Source organism: Pteropus vampyrus, unplaced genomic scaffold (assembly GCF_000151845.1).
Source record: "Pteropus vampyrus isolate Shadow unplaced genomic scaffold, Pvam_2.0 Scaffold33, whole genome shotgun sequence".
In the NCBI taxonomy this organism is placed as follows: domain Eukaryota; kingdom Metazoa; phylum Chordata; class Mammalia; order Chiroptera; family Pteropodidae; genus Pteropus; species Pteropus vampyrus.
Window position 1 is genome coordinate 9990575 of NW_011888814.1, and position 14105 is coordinate 10004679.

General features: G+C 44.7%; 1 long non-coding RNA gene across 5 annotated transcripts in view; it reads right to left on the minus strand.

Annotated features, from left to right (window-relative positions):
• Positions 1–1526: 1526 nt before the first annotated feature.
• The window catches only part of LOC105290210, a 35407-nt gene continuing 22828 nt past the window's right edge, over positions 1527–14105 (minus strand). For 2 of the 5 annotated variants that reach the window (XR_002779639.1, XR_002779636.1), the window contains 4 exons: positions 8872–9146; positions 5167–6603; positions 3555–3784; positions 1527–2636 (listed from right to left, as the gene is read on the minus strand). This is a non-coding gene — a long non-coding RNA (uncharacterized LOC105290210). Of the gene's footprint in view, positions 2637–3554; positions 3785–5166; positions 6634–8871; positions 9147–14105 lie in introns of all 5 variants that reach the window. The other 3 variants (XR_002779638.1, XR_002779637.1, XR_895724.2) reach the window with 3 other exon arrangements.

Sequence of the window (14105 nt, forward strand, 5' to 3'; positions counted from 1 at the left end):
AAAAAAAAAAAGTAAAGCGAGGAATTTGCAACGATATGGATGGACCTAGAGGTTCTTATGCTGAGTGAAATAAGTCAGAGAAAAATAAACACTATATGATTTCACTTATATATGCAAAATCTAAGGAACAAAAAGAACAAACTCATCAAAAACGGACTCACAAATATAGTGGACAGTTTGGTGAAGGAAGAGTGGGAGGTTTGGGGGGCTGGGAGAATGGGGTGAAGGGCTAAAGAAGTACAAATTAGAACATTAGTAGTCGATAGTCGGTCACGGGGATGGGGAGTATGGCATGGGGAATGCAGTGAGCAGTAATACAATGGCTAAGTGGAGGCCCAGGGAGCGGGGGGAGCCCTTGGGGGATCGTTGTATGAACTATAGAGATGTCTAATTAATGTACTGTATACCTGAAACTAATTTGAAAAAAATAGAAAAAAAAAAAAGTAAAGCAAGAAGGAAGATCCTGGGACTTAGGGTGGGGAGTCCAACCAGGAGAGAAAAGGGAGACTTCCAGGACAACATGAGGTGAAGCCCCAGGACAATGGCTGGGAACCGGCCCCAGAGGACAACTGTCCAGGTCACCACAGGACACATGGCTCCGAGAAAAAAATACAGCTGCCTGATTGTGTGCCGTGTCAGTGAATGCTGAGATGCGTGTTATAGCTCCATAGTGAAGTACACAGAAAATGAACCAAAGAAAAGTGATGACGTTATTAAAAAGTTTTCAAAGGAAATGTGAAACTACGTGGCTGCGCTGTCAATATAGGATTCATATAATTATCCACACTAATTCCTGATTTGACCAGAAATAGTGCTCTAACTAAAGTGTGAATGCAAACGCAGTAGTATGCGTGTGAGTGGTGGCGTCAGAGCTAAACCCTCTTTTCCTGTAGAAAAAGTAAAACAAGTAAAGTCGAAATGAAGAAATAGCAATGTGAGTATCTTAAATGGAGGGAAATAATCAGAAGAAACGGATAAATGGGCCGAAAGTGGCTGCTCTACGGGGGTACAGAGGGCTCGGTGCTGTCTGTCGTGTTCGTCCATGGGCATGGATATAAAGATGTGAATGTAAAGAACCACCCAAACGCCCATCGGACCAATGAACGGATAAACAGAACGTGATCTGCCCGTTTAATGGGATATGATTCACCCGTAAAAAGGAATGATGTACAGACATGCTCTACGACTTGGGTGAACCTCGAAACCATTGTGCTAAGTGGAAGCAGCCAGTCACAACAGGCTACGTACTGTGTGGTTCCACCATATGAAGGTCCAGAATAGGCCACAGAAGGCAGATTCTTGGTTTGCCAGAGCCAGGGGTGGCAGTGACGAGTGTCTACGTAATGGCTGTGGGGATTCTTCTGGGGCAATGAAAATGCTCTGGAGTTAGATAGTACTGATGGCTGCACGACATTGTAAAACCCACTGAAACGTACACTTTAAAATGGTTAAAAGGGTAAATTTTGTTATGTGAATTTTACCTCCACGATAATAAAAATTTAAAGAACACTAATGGATTCTGTCTATATGGTATACATACTTTATTTCATTTTTGGTTAAGTGAGAATTACTTATAAAGTCTCTGCAACATATTCATACATTCTTACTGGCGTTCCTAAGCATAGCATGATGAATGCATTTGAAGCCTTCAGCGACTTACGGTCTCCACGGTATCTGAGGATCGGTCATCGTTGTGAATAGCCAAGATTATATTCTAGATGCAATAGACAGAAATTATATGCTGACCTCGAAATAGCGCAGTAGAAATATTTATGCATATAGTTCTTCAGTAAACTTAGCTTTTTTTCTCGGCATCTGACACTTTCATTTCAATGTAGACAAGTGCAAAAAAACGTAATGAATTCAGAGTACTGAGAGGTAATGTGTTATGACTGAGGTTACGCTGTGTTTTGCTTTCTTCTCCAATTACATTTCATTTCTCCCTCCTTTTGCAACATCTTCTATTGTCTGTTGTATTTGTTTTTTCTTTTTTTTTTTCCCAGTAGTCAAGTATCGAAAACGAGGTGAGTCATTCTGGCTACAAAAGAGACCCCTCAGGGTCAAGCCAAAGTGGCCCATGGCCACCAAGACTCAAGCTCTCCTGCTCGCGTTATTTTCAGAGTTTGTTTCTGTTGTTCCTTTTTTTTTTTTTTTTTTTGGTTTTTTTGTTTTTTTTTTTTTGGTAGGTCCTCAAGAAGATTTTTAAATCTTGTCTCACTTAATGGCTTTTAAGGATTTATCCAAAGCTTAGCTACTTGTCATTTTCTCCTAAGTCACCTGATTTTCTCATTCATATACCTTATTTTAAAAATTCAACCAGGAGAGTACACGTAGAAGTAGGAGGCCCTTTCTCCTTTAAGCAACATCATTCTTCTTACCTGAAAGTTTTATTTTATATGGACCGTACTACAAGGGTCACTTGAGAATGGTGCAAAATCATGCGGCTAAATGTGTAGGCAATTAGAGAACAGAAAGTTATATTATCCTTTTACACAGAGTTTTGTATTGCAAATGTTTACACCTATTAAGTGGCTGTAGTACACGATTAAGTCATTGTAAAATTCTAGTAGTATAAATTGAAACAAAAGAAAACAAATCCAGAAAGTCCAAGTGACTTGCCAGGATAGGCACAGGAACTAAGATAAAAGGAAATGAGAACTCTTAGTTTCCATTTAAACAGTTACAAGAAGATTAAGTATTTGCATATCGTATAAATAAAAATTAATTTGCACCAACATCATAATGCAAAATAACCATTTGCAAATCTGATATTTGATACTCTTAATAAATGAAAATCAAAAAGCCTTAGTTTATTAAAATTGTTCGAGTTTATTAAAACATTAACAAGTCACGTGACTTTTTAAAAGTATTTATGACTTCTCAGAGTCTTACCATTTTTTATTTGGAGTTACTACATCACCCCTATCCATAATTTCACATAACAGGAAAGTTCAGTTCAGTTAACATAATGCTTATTTTCCCAAATAATTATAAACAAGATCCCGAATTAAAGACTTTTCTAATATTCCTTTATTATCTATGAATAGATCTCCCAAATTTTAGCAGACAAATATATATTTCTTTTCTCTTTCTGTACACACACACACACACACACACACATGGAGTGATACACAGGGTGTGATATCTATTAGGCTATAAAAAAATATGACACCAAACCTGGAAGAGAAAAAGGACATCGTAGAAAAACTAGTGAGATGTGAATAAAGCCTGAAATTTAGTCAACAATGCACCAATGTTGGATTCTTAGTATTGACAAATGTACTATGGTTATGTAAGATAACAACAGAGAGACTGCAATAAGGGATATAACAGAACTCACTGTACTATCTTTGCAACTTTTCTCTAAATCTGAGGTTACTGCAAAAAAAGCTTAGCTTCAAAACTAGGTACTGTAAGCAGAAAGTTTGAGTCTAGCTACAGATACTACTAGTATTACTACTACATGAGTACTAGATATAGGTAATACATGAGCTGTATTAGTAATCTATGGCTACATAACAAATAGCCCCAGAACTTAGTGGCTTAAAACAAACCTTGATTATGTCACAATTTCCATGGGTCAGGAATCTGGGCACAATTTCACTGGGTCCTCTGGCTCAGGGGCTCACGGGCTGCAGTCAAGGTTTTGGCTGGAGCTGCAGTCACCTCTAGGCTCACGGCGGAGGATTCATTTCTAAGCTCACTCATGTAGCTTTTGGCAGACCTCAGGTCCTCGTGAGCTGCCACCTGAAGACATCAGTTCCTTGCCATTGGGGTCTCTCTACTGGGCCATTCCCAACATGGGAGGGAGGGAGAGACAGAGAGACGACAGATGATTGATAGGTGACAGACGATAGATAGATAGATAGATAGATAGACAGATAGATAGATAGATAGATAGATGATAGATGGATGGATGGATGGATGGATGGATAGATGAGGTGGGGTGTGGGGGGAGGGGGAGTGTGCACACACACACAAGCATGATAGAATCACAGTCTATTTGTAACCTAATCTCAGAAGTGACATCCCATCACCTTTGACATATTCATTCTACCTGTGAAAAGCAAATCACTAGGTCCAGCCCACACCCAAAGGGAGCGGATCCCACAGGGCCTGAGTACGGTATGTGGGGATCAGTGGGGCCCATTTTAGAGGCTGCCTATGGACGAGTATGCCCACCATCGTATCCACCACGATGAAAAGGACAGCGCTAAAATTATCTGCACTGGAACCAGACAGGTGTGGGCTCCTGTTCCTGCATAAAAGCTTTAAAGTTAAGTGATCATGAGCAAATTACTTAATTCTTCTCGGTTTGTTTTCTCATCTGCAAAACGGGAATGATGATAATAATACCTACTTCATAGGACAATTTTGAAAGTTAAATGAGACACATCATGTAGAAACCTTAGCAAGTGGCACGAAGTGGCAGCTCAGTATCCTCGTCATCATGATTGTGCGTTATCCGATTTAGAATTCAAACTCCCACGTGGACAAGCTGTGAAATCCCGGGCAAGTTACGTAACTTTTCTGTGCTTTTATTTCCTCGTCTTTAACGCGGGGGAAAGGCTGCCCACGCAGAGCCGTTCAGAGGGACGGGTGGTGAGCACGCATGTGGTTGGCACTCAGTAACTGTAAGGGATTGTTTTTAATGGCTTCAGTCTCCTTAGCGTTAAGTTTACTGGCTTTTTGAGTGTTGTGCCTATTTGCTCTTCTCTAAAATGGGGACAGCAATCCTTCAATAATTATTATTCTCATAGCTTTTAAACTCATCAAGCCTATCAATTCCTAATTATTTGTGCACATAGAAGAAAACAGCTGGATGATCCACCGTGGAAGATATATCGCTATTATATTGAAAGTTTTAGAAAGGGACGCGTGCCCTTTGAGGCAGATTTACTTTCTCCTGTTTAACTTAGGTCATCGTTGGAAGCGGTTTTCATTCTCATGCCCTTGGCAAACGAAAATGGAGAGAAACTAGGAAGTGGCTGAAAAATGGAAGCAGCGGCCTGTAAGGAACGCTTGCCACAGACTCTGCAGAGGACCCTGCACGTGTAGGCGAGCGAACCGAAGGGACATAGTAGGTGCTGTGGTCACCCACCATCCCTCTAAGCCCAAGGCTGAGGAAGGGGAGGAGAGAGGAGATTCCGGTGGAAGAAATCGTACCTACACAGGCTCAAGAACGTGCAGGTTCCCGGTGGGCCGGCAGGCACGGGCGGCTGGCTGAGCTCAGAAAACCTGAGGCGGGGGTTGGGGCATTGGCTGGAGACGTGAAGAATGGAGAAGGAACAATATCACACGTTTCGGAAAGATAATTGGTGGCAACACACATTCTGAACTAAGTGAGAGGTGGGGCAAGAGAGGCACCTAGGAGGTTAATGAGCGTACAGAGAAAAGTGTGGGTTTTAAAAGACGTAGTTAAGAAAGAACAAGACTTGGTGAGTGTGGACGGGATGGGGTAGGGAAGAGGGAAGTCACACAATTCTAATAGGTTCAGCTTTGAGCATGGGACAGACAGGGAGAACTGGTTTTGGGGAAAAGGTAACGGGTATGGTTTTGGCGTATTAAATTCAGGCAGGTTTAAAACAGCAGGGTTATACTATCTAGAAACCACTGAAAATATGGGAATAACCGGTTGTGGAAAAACATTCTGTCGCTAGAGCTCTATTTTGGAGGAAATCAGCATGTTGTGAGGGTATCTGGATGGAACCAGGAAAGTAGTAAGATTACTCGGGGCGAACAGAGCAGGTGAGAAAGCAGCAGAGTTTTGGGGAAAGAATAACCAGAGAGCAGAAAAAGAAGAAGTGACCTGATCCTAATTCTTTTAGTTGGCGTGGTCAGCACAATGTGAGGGCTACAAAAAAAGGGCTTTTCAGACAAATGAGAAGTAGGAGGCTCAAAGGGCAGATGTGGGTGTGAGGGGGGTAGAGGCACTGGGGGCCTGAGCTGTGTTACTCCGGGTAAATATCATCGTTAGGCCATGTGGCTTCTCCGGGCCGAGGAGAAAATGGAAGGGCGAGGCCTGGAATTCCAGCAGGTGCCCCTTCCATGCTCCAGGATGCCACGTGGAGACTGCGGGGGGCGGGCAGGACGACCTTTGGCTGAATCGGTCCCCGTGGGCAGAAGCAGCATTATGACCCCTGGGAGGTGGAGCAACTGAGAGAGCGCCCCCCGAAGCCTTTCCGCCTCCTTGCGTGGACCCGGAAAACTCAGTATTGTTTTCAACGGAATGACTTCCCTTCCACGGTAAGAAGGTATAATTCAGGATAACCATTCAAGGATAACTTCCTGCCTTCTTCCCCTCGCTTTCTACACTGAACTGAAATGAATTAATTTAGTTCTTTCTTAGACACAGAAATCTAGTTACCTGTGTCACTTTTCCTCACGTGCCTTGACAGGCTGAGCCTCTAGCCCCTGGAGCCTGGCCTGCCTTTTAGGGAAACGAACAATCTGGTTAACTGCGGGTGAGCCCCACAGCCAGGCAGGAGAACGTTCGCAGATCAGGCCACGTTCGCCTCTCGTCCCGGGTGCCGTTTCTTCCCTTGCTGCTCCTTTCCTGTGATCTGAGGCGATCGTCGATCCCAGCCATGTATTTCTAGGTCTCTGTCATCAAAATCAAAATCCCCATGAATTCTGTGGACGATAACCAAGAGCGACAGGCTGATAGTTAACCTCTGATCAGCATTAAAACACACGTAATTCGGGGCAACGAAACTCAAAAACTGAAAGAAGAAATGTCGCCTTGGAGTGTCTGCTTTCTGGTGTCCCCGTCGTGGACCCAAAGGGTCACCAACACACGTTCTCTGGTGAATCGGCCGCACGGTGCTCTTCCCCAGTCATTATAACCGATTTCAGATGGTGCTAGAAAATTGTATTGACTCTGAACACCAAAAGAAATCAGTCATCCTCTAAGGGGGTCACAGGAGGTCGTGAGGGTGGACAGGGCCCAAACGCTAACAGATCCGCCATACTTTCAGCCCTTTGACCCACGCTCGACGGGGTTTATGTTACAGGAAAAGTGCTACGTTAGGTTCATTTTGCACATGAGCACGGAATTCTAATCATGAGACATCCTGCGTAGGATGTTAGGTACGTAACGCCTCTGCTGGCAGGGGCGAGGGATGGGTCAGCCAGAACGTCGGTCGGGCGGGTTCTCAGGGCTGTCGTGTCCTGGCTTTCCAGTACTTCGGGCCCGTCCCCATTCCTTCTTTTGGCTGCTGGCAGCGCAGATGGGTCTCCCCCAAGAACACTGATTTCAAATGGTGCTAGACAATCACTATTTAAATCTAAACCACCATATGAAACCAGCTTCCTGAAGAAGCTTTACGATCTGTTTTCTCTTCGGAACGCAATACACTTCAGACGACCTAGAAAGGGAAACATGAAAACCTGCCTGTGAGCTGGCCGCTTCGCGGGCTAAATAAAGCTTCGGCCAATCTCATACATGTGCATGCTAATATCGGCGACCTGGTGTTGGGGGAGGGGGCGTGCCTCTGTCCCTCCTTATTCTTGAGCTGCCCAGACAAAGGTCCAGTTTTTCCATTCGGAGGCAGGGGTATGTGTCGATCCCTTTACCTCTGGTGGGAAGTCGAAGGAAGTCCCACCCTGGGGTAAAGCAGCCAGAGCTTGTCCGGGGTCAGAGCCCACGGGAGCAGGACACCTGGAACGCGGTGCCGAAGTACCTTAGGGCAGATACGTAAGGGGTGCAAAGTAAGCAGTTAACCTGTCTGGTAGAAGTTGAAGAGAACACTTTCCTAAACCTAGTACTTTCGCTTCCAGATAATTCTGATTCAAAGGGTTACTATGATTTCGGGGGTTCGAGGAGGACAATGGAACAGCTCGGAGGGAAAGCAGTATATTGATGCTGATGAGATCCCGAGGCTTTTGCAGAATGCAGCTCCCTTAACTGCATCTACGAGTTAAGGAGTTTTCTTATGAGCTTGGCTTAAGAGCCTCCTCCCCGCCACTCCAAAGGCTTTGTACTCTGCGGCCTCCCTGACAAATTATTTTTTGCTACAGTTCTTTTCCCACTACTGTTCTCGATGTCACCTTATTATCATCGGCCTGTTGTCATTTCCTTTAGTTTTCTAGGAATTCAAGCAGTCAGTTAATGTATCCGGGCCACCTAACTAAAGGGATGTGCGTTCTTTATTTTTTCATTGTTATGAAAAATTTCAGACAGACGTCGAATTTGAATGACAATAAAATAAAATCCTAAATTCGACAATTGCTCATTTTTGCCATTTTTTTGCTTTAGCTATATGTAACATTTTTTTTTTTTTTTTTGCTGAATCGTTTGAAAGTAAATTGACAACCATCTTGACACTCTGCTCCTAACCTCTTGGACATGTCTTAAAAAAATGAGACCATCCTAAAAAATGAGGCCAATCTTCTCTGTAATTACCTTTATGTTACCTAAGAAAATTAACAATTCATTAGTATCATCCAATATCCAGTCCATATTCAACTTTTCCCCAAAAATATCTTTCATACTTTTTTGTTCATTTGTTTGTTTTCCAACCCTGATCGTATCCGGGTCCACTCACTAAGACCCTTCAGTCTCTTTTAATCTAAAACCCTCTCCTCCCCGTTTTTTGTTTTTAAATCATAATTGGCGTCACCTATGTGTTCTAATCCTGGCTGTACCATTCACTTAAGTCTGCTCCCTTGGCTTAAATAAACTGACCGAACTCTGGTTCCCCCTTTTGACTTTCCGCACGTACACCATCCTCCTTTCAATCTCTCTCTGAGGCTCTGAGTGTGGGGAGAGCATCGAGTTGCAAGGTGCCTGTGGCTGCTGATCTCACGTAGATGCAGCAGGGGAGTCGGGTGGGGCAGGCTGGTGAGCTTGGCTCAGAGGAATATCCTTACTCCTTAGAGCCTTGGCCAGTCATCTCTTCTTAAGGATTTCCCAGCACAAACTCATCCTTTGGAACGGAAGAGCATCCATCGCATGTGTCTGCTGCTGCCAGGCTAGCTTTTTCACCTCTGTAAATGAGGGGGTAGAACCTCATGGCCACAGGGACGTGTAGCAATCACTTCATCAGAGATGCAATCGCTCTTCAGCTGCACAGAAATGCACATCCTATGTGGCGCCGACAGGCAGTTCACTCTTTCCATTGGACAGCAGATGTAAGCGTTTAAACCTGAAAAAGTGTGGAGATGAAAGAGTCACTGGAACTCTCAAATAAGTATTTCGCTAATGTTGTGATTAATTTAGGGGTCCACTGCAACCTTCTATATACACTAGGATAGCCCATCGGTGACTGAAGCCTGCGAGATGCAGCCAGATTATTCTCATCCATTAAAAAAAAAAAAAAAAAAATCTAAAATCCACAACAAAAAGGCCTGCTTATTTTTGACAAATGACTAGTCACAGCTTTTGTCATTTAGAAGTTTGTTTTTCAAATGACGGACACTTCAGTTATGGGGGAAATCTTTCCTGAAGAATCGCTTTCTATCTTTTACTTATGTGTGATAAGATGCTATCTATCTCTTACATCAACTATACTTCACATATGTACATACGTGTGAACACAGACACGTACAATATATACACAACCAGACTGCTTTGCTCCCTTAGCAGAAAGAGACACGCTAAGTTGCCTGAATTATCCTTGAAGCACCCTTCTGAAAAATTCAGCAGAACAACAAAGGTGGGTATACCCTTTTACATCTATGCCCCTTCATGTGACCCCAGTCAGACGCGGTGTGTTCAGCAGCCGAAGCATAATAAGCAGAGGGATCAGTCACTGGGTATACTGCCCTGTAGTTTTTAAGCCCGTGGGGGTGGGGGCGGGGCACTAAGGAACTCAGTTGGTACGTGACTGTAAAGTGCCTTAAACGAAACACGCTGGAATCAAGACCTTGGGTTTGGGCCCCTGTTTTCGCATCTTCTTCTAAAAGCAGGAGGCCAGTTCCCTGAAAACAGGCCCTTAGGAAGAGACTGGTCACCAAATGAACATGGAGGGAAATTGCACTGTTCACTAGTAGGGAAATGAAAAAAAATGAAATGAGTTGAGAAATTAATAGGGGCTCATACATTCTCTTTCTAGGATATATACAGGAAAACAGGCCGACAGCAACTGGTATTGGTGACTTTGTTGAGTTTTTAAGCCACGTTCAACCACAAGCAAAGACTGTATTCCACAAACAGCACATTTCCACTCCTCCGCATCCTCCGGCATCCGCCCCTCGACCTGACTGCTTTGTCGCTTCGGGCCGTGTCGTTTCAGGCCGTGATCCAGCAGGGCTGAAATTCTGCGACTCGGGGAGTTTCTATTTTAACCATCAGCAATTTTAAGGTGCTGCTGCATCATTCGATAGGAATGTCGTTTCCTAACGACTCTTTCTTAAACACAGAACACACTTAAAATCGTTCAACTCTCCATCTCTCGCATGAAAATAATCACTTTTCACGCACAAAATCCTTCCTTAGTGTCTCTTGGCCCACGAGCCACGAGGACGTGTGCCATTTTCAAAAGCCAGCCTTGTACTGCGATACTTGATGCTGTCCTTAAACAAGCTGCCCTTCTTCGTGTGTGTTTTTTTTTCCTTCCCAATCTGATAGGAGAGTTGAAGCCTGAAGTGTGAATCAAGAAGCCACACCGGTAACTCCTGTGTGGACAAACCCGAACGGTGAACGAACACTGTTTTCACCAACATGAGATGCCAGCCTGTTCTCGCGAGAGCAAACTGGATAGAGAGAGCTCCCCTTGGGGCTTGAGGATGTCACAAGGAGATCGCATCTGACTGGGACAATTGTTTAGGGATGTGGCTTCGAAATGTTACCGACGTCAGGAGACGACAGCCCTGAAGGGCATTTAGGTCAGACTAAAGATGCGAGGGTTATTGGTATAGCGCTGGGTCGGACGGCTGTGAAGTCATCCTCTGCTGACTTACGTGCCATGCCGTTGATGAATGCTCGCTCACGGGAAGGGGGCGAAGTGGTGCCGGCTCCGGAGCTGTGGCTGTGAGTCGAAGCGCCGCTTCCTAGCTCTGGGATCTCGGGCAGTCATTTAATTTTTCTGCGCCTTAGGATCCTGATCTAGAGACTGGTGATACACATTCCCATACTCCGGTGGTTGTCAGGGTCATGCGGAACTCAGTAGAGGGAAACAGTCTATATTTTTAAAGCACTACAGAAATGTTTGTTCTTTGATTAATTAGAAGGATCGGAATGCTGGCGTGCCTTGTCGAGGTGAAGGCCAAAAAGATCTGAGACGTGGCTGGGTAGGGACTCTGAAAAACAACAGCAGCTTCCGTTTTTAGAACACTCACTCTGTACCAGACATTGCGCTACGTGCTTTCTATGTATCTTTTCAACTTTTACAACAAAGCTGGTGGGTGGTGTTATCTCCAGATGAGAGAACAGAAATCTAGAGAGGGTACATGACTTGCTCCTGGTCATAAAGCTCATGGATGGCAAGGCCAGGATTTCGACCCTGGTTTGCCTGATTTCTAGCCCAGGCTTTCAGCCATTGCACTTTGCTGCTCAGTGTGTCACAGAGCCGGTAACCACTAACCTTCACATGGGCCACACGGAACTCTGAACATAAACTGGCTCTGAGTGTCAGGGTTTCACCAATAAGCACATGAGCAAACCCTGAAAACCAGCTTTGGTCCCGATTAGCAGAAGTGGCACCAAGCAACCCACCAGGAGGAATGAGAAAACTCGGAAATTAGCGGGATTTCGTGAGCGCCGAATGGACCCGCGGCCACACTCCTGATGTGCAGTGTGACCTTACTTAAGCAAGTCACATCTCCTCCACTAGTCTTGTTTTCCTGCTAGTCTTAAGGAAGCTCAGGTCGAAGGAGAATTGTGACTAGTCCAAGAGATCGCGCATACGATTATGACGGTGCTAAAATACAGTCTCCAAAACAGAGCCCAGCAGTCTATCCGCCCGAGTCTCCCGTTTCTATAAGGCGGCATGACGAGGTAATCCAATGAAGACCTCTTGGGCCAGAGAGTCAAGCTTTGCAACCAGCTCCCCGCACAACCTCGGGCAAGCTACTCTAACTCTGTGTCTCAGTCTCATCTGTAAAATCAGGATGATAAGAGTACCCCGCTACATGAGGTTGCTGCGAGACTTAAATTAAGGTAAATACGATAAAGCAACTTGAACTCGAAATAGCACGATGCAAACATCCAATAAATGATGGCTGTGATGACATCTTTCCATCAGCACGTCGTAAGCAGCGATGTGGCTCAGAGATCTGCCACAGCTCGTAAATGCAAGGGCCTGCAGAGCCTGCCTTGACACGTTTTTCTGGACACTGACACATTCTGGAGCAGCCAACGGCAGCGATGTTTGACAAATACTAAAATCTGAAAGGATGCCCTTTGATCCACAAATGGCACCTTTAACTGAACTGAGTTCTCTTTAATTTTTCTGCTTCTTTTCCTCTTCCCAGTCTAAGACCCGAATATGGGATCCATATCCTTGCTTTTAAGCAGGAGTTCAAGTTATAGACTTTCTCTGACAGTAATATGGGTGATCGAGTGTTTTAAGGGAAAAGAAATAGAGATCAAACACTGATGACCATTTGAAAAAAAAATTTACAGGGGAATCCTCTAGGGACAAAATAAAACAAAACTCCCTTGGGGTTGATTTATGAGCATAGGCCTAGACTTACAGAGGGGTGTAAAAGCAATCTGTTAACAGACATTTTCCAGGCATGGAAATCCTCAGGAGGCATTTGTGTAGATCAGCACCTGGAATTTAAATGACAGTACGAACCCTAAGGAAATCTCACAGAGCAACAGAGGAAGTACAGGTCTGCTGTTTTCCCTTGGTACTGCACCGATGTCATAAAGAGATGCATTTTTAAAAATGACAAATAAGAAGCACCTTCTCTTTCTTGCTTAAGACACACAGGCCGGGAAAGGTCCTGGAGAGTCTATGCTCTCTGTACCAGTGTGGCCACGGATAAGAACACTCCGCTGACAGGAGTCTGTGCCTTCCACAGGTCATCAAGGTTTGCTCAGCAAGATGTCTTATGAGAGAAAAAAATGGAAAAAACACAGCGCTCCAGTCACAGAAGACAGGAGGAAGTTTCTCTTTTCAAAATTGATTTTGCAACCTCCTGCTTCGGCAGCACTGACTCCAGAAGACCAGCAGAGGGCAGCACTACCCTGTAAGTATGGCTTGCCTGACTGCTTGGGAATCAGGGGTAGGGCAGGCAATTTGGAGCGAAAATCGCGTGCGTTCTCTCTGCATGCTCGAACTTTATAGCCGGAATGCACCTTTCACGCCCTAACAGGAGAGGAAGCCCCTGTCCTAGAGGTCTTCGGTTCTGAAAACCAAAGCTTCCTTCTGTCTTCCGCACACGTGACCCGCCTTCACAATAGCTCGAAAGAGAGTTGCTTACAAGGGGCTTAAATCTCAAAAGCTCACATGTTGCCCAGCAAGAGGCTGCGTGACTCAGCAGTGTGACGGGGAAAAGTTGTTGTCCTGGCAAGTCGCCACTTACCACAATTTCTAGGTTAACGATGACAACTCTACGGAGGAACCTAAGCCTCGCTGAGGCCGCAGAGCAGGCCATGCTCATCGGTGGACGGGGTGACATGGTCTGGATACGTGATTCAGACCTGACTGGGGAAGGAGACGAACTGAGGTTCACAGGTATGATCTTTAAGCCAAGTGCTACCAACACGTTCTTATGCTCTCAAAACACGGATACGACACGTTGGGAAGATTCTGGAGAACTGAGGCTGAAATTCAAGAGGGTCTGGACCAGTCAGAGAGATGGCTGAGAAAAGCCACCATTACATTCAGTAGCATCTTACCACAGAAAAATCTAAAAGAGTCAAGCCGAGGAGAACAAATTGGAAGGGAGATCTGTTAGGGTGAACACAAAATTCAAACTAAGGTGGTTAAATCACACATCATTCTGGAATATTTAGATGCTATTAAAAAGATAACAACAGCATGTTTCCAAAATTATCTGATTATAGAAATGAGCACGGGACCCCCACGTTCAGAGAGGGGCGCGTTCTCTTTCCGGCAGGAACCGAGACGTGCGACGGACAGTGAGAAACGTCACTCTGCCTTTTCTGGGAGCTTTTCAGTCTTTGGAGAAGTATCTGGAGTAGTTTATTTAAG